This window comes from Triticum aestivum, chromosome 7B (genome assembly GCF_018294505.1).
Source record: "Triticum aestivum cultivar Chinese Spring chromosome 7B, IWGSC CS RefSeq v2.1, whole genome shotgun sequence".
In the NCBI taxonomy this organism is placed as follows: Eukaryota; Viridiplantae; Streptophyta; class Magnoliopsida; order Poales; family Poaceae; genus Triticum; species Triticum aestivum.
In genome coordinates this window covers 5,365,341-5,368,762 of record NC_057813.1, presented here as the reverse complement: position 1 = coordinate 5,368,762, position 3,422 = coordinate 5,365,341, and positions in this window count along the sequence as shown.

The window sequence follows — 3,422 nt, the reverse complement described above, 5'->3', positions numbered from 1 at the left end:
ATACAATTCTAGCATGAATAATAAACATTTATCATGATATAAGGAAATAAATAATAACTTTATTATTGCCTCTAGGGCATATTTCCTTCAGTCTCCCACTTGCACTAGAGTCAATAATCTAGTTCACATCGCCATGTGATTTAACAGCAATAGTTCACATCACCATGTGATTAACACCCATAGTCCACATCGATATGTGACCAACACCCAAAGGGTTTACTAGAGTCAATAATCTAGTTCACATTGTTTTATGTGATTAACACCCAAAGAGTACTAAGGTGTGATCATGTTTTGCTTGTGAGATAATATTAGTCAACGGGTCTGTCACATACAGATCCATAAGTATTTTGCGAATTCTATGTCTACAATGCTCTGCATGGAGCTACTCTAGCTAATTGCTCCCACTTTCAATATGTATCTAGATCGAGACTTAGAGTCATCCAGATCTGTGTCAAAACTTGCATTGACGTAACTTTTTACGATGAACCTTTTTGTCACGTCCATAATCAAGAAACATATCCTTATTTTACTAAGGATAATTCAGACCGCTGTCCAGTGATCTACTCCTAGATCACTATCGTACTCCCTTGCTAAATCAGTGCATGGTATACAATAGATCTGGTATACAGCATGACATACTTTATAGAACCTATGGCCAAGGCATAGGGAATGCCTTTCATTCTCTTTCTATCTTCTGCCGTGGTCGGGCTTTGAGTCTTACTCAACTTCACACCTTGTAATACAGGCAAGAACTCTTTCTTTGACTGCTCTATTTTGAACTACTTCAAAAATCTTGTCAAGGTATGTACTTATTGAAAAAACTTATCAAGCGTCTTGATCTATCTTTATAGATCTTGAAGCTCAATATGTAAGCAGCTTCACTGAAGTCTTTCTTTGAAAAAACTCCTTTCAAATACTCCTTTATGCTTTACAGAATAATTCTACATTATTTCCGATCAACAATATGTCATTCACATATACTTATCAGAAATGATGTAGTGCTTCCACTCACTTTCTTGTAAATACAGGCTTCATCGCAAGTCTGTATAAAACTATATGCCTTGATCAACTCATCAAAGCGTATATTCCAACTCCGAGATGCTTGCACCAGTTCACAGATGGATCGCCGGAGCTTGCACATTTTGTTAGCACCTTTCGGATTGACAAAACCTTCTGTTGCATCATATACAACTCTTCTTTAATAAATCCTTTAAGGAATGCAGTTTTGTTTATCCATTTGCCAGATTTCATAAAATGCGGCATTTACTAACATGATTCGGACAGACTCAAGCATAGATACGAGTGAGAAGCTCTCATCATAGTCAACACCTTGAACTTGTCGAAAACCTTTTGCGACAATTCTAGCTTTGTAGATAGTAACACTACTATCAGCGTCCGTCTTCCTCTTGAAGATCCATTTATTCTCAATTGCTTGCCGATCATCGGGCAAGTCAACCAAAGTCCAAACTTTGTTCTCATACATGGATCATATCTCAGATTTCATGGCCTCAAACCATTTCGCGGAATCTGGGCTCATCATTGCTTCCTCATAGTTCGTAGGTTCGTCATGGTCAAGTAACATGACCTCCAGAACAGGATTACGGTACCACTCTGGTCCGGATCTCACTCTGGTTTACCTACGAGATTCGGTAGTAACTTGATCTGAAGTTTCATGATCATCATCATTAGCTTTCTCACTAATTGGTGTAGGTGTCACAGAAACCGGTTTCTGTGATGTACTACTTTCCAATAAGGGAGGAGGTACAGTTACATCATCAAGTTCTACTTTCCTCCCACTCACTTCTTTCGAGAGAAACTCCTTCTCCATAAAGTTTCCAAATTTAGCAACAAAATTCTTGCCTTCGGATCTGTGATAGAAGGTGTACCCAACAATCTCCTTTGGGTATCCTATGAAGACATATTTCTCCGATTTGGGTTTGAGCTTATCAGGTTGAAACTTTTTCACATAAGCATTGCAACCTCAAACTTTAAGAAACGACAGCTTAGGTTTCTTGCTAAACCACAGTTCATACGGTGTCGTCTCAACGGATTTAGATGGTGCCCTATTTAACGTGAATGCAGCTGTCTCTAATGCATAACCCCAAAACGATAGTGGTAGATCGGTAAGATACATCATAGATTGCACTATATCCAATAAAGTACGGTTATGACGTTTGAACACACCATTACATTGTGGTGTTCCAGGTGGCATGAGTAGTGAAACTATTTCACATTGTTTTTAACTGAAGGCCAAACTCGTAACTCAAATACTCTTCTCTACGATCAGATCGTAGAAACTTTATTTTCTTGTTATGATGATTTTTCACTTCACTCTGAAATTCTTTGAACTTTTCAAATGTTTCAGACTTATGTTTCATCAAGTAGATACACTTATATCTACTCAAATCATCTGTGAAGATCAGAAAATAATGATACTTGTCGCGAGCCTCAATATTCATCGGACCATATACATCAATATGTATGATTTCCAACAAATCTGTTGCTCGCTCCATTGTTCCGAAGAACAGAGTCTTAGTCATCTTGCCCATGAGGCATGGTTCACAAGCATCAACTGATTCATAATCAAGTGATTCCAAAAGCCCATCAGCATGGATTTTCTTCATGCGCTTTACACCAATATGACCTAAACGGCAGTGCTACAAATAAGTTGCACTATCATTATTAACTTTGCATCTTTTGGTTTCAATATTATGATTATGTGTATCACTACGATCGAGATCCAGCGAACTATTTTCATTGGGTGTGTAACCATATAAGGTTTTATTCATATAAACAGAACAACAATTTATTCTCTTACTTAAATGAATAACCGTATTACAATAAACATGATCAAATCATATTCATGCTCAATGCAAACACCAAATAACACTTATTTAGGTTCAACACTAATCTCGAAATAATAGGGAGTGTGCGATGATGATCATATCAATCTTGGAACCACTTCCAACACACATCGTCACTTCACCCTTTATTAGTCTCTGTTTATTCTGCAACTCCCGTTTCGAGTTACTAATCATAGCAACTGAACTAGTATCAAATACTGAGGGTTTGCTATAAACACTAGTAAAGTACATATCAATAACATGTATATCAAATATACTTATGTTCACTTTGCCATCCTTCTTATCCGCCAATCACTTGGGGTAGTTCCGCTTCCAGTGACCAGTCCCTTTGCAGTAGAAGCACTTAGTCTCAGGCTTAGGACCAGACTTGGGCTTCTTCACTTGAGCAGCAACTTGCTTGTTGTTTTTCTTGAAGTTCCCCTTCTTCCCTCTGCCCTTTTCTTGAAACTAGTGATCTTGTCAACCATCAACACTTGATGTTTTTTCTTGATTTCTACCTTCGTTGATTTCAGCATCACGAAGAGCTTGGGAGTTGTTTCCGTTATCCCTTGCAAATTA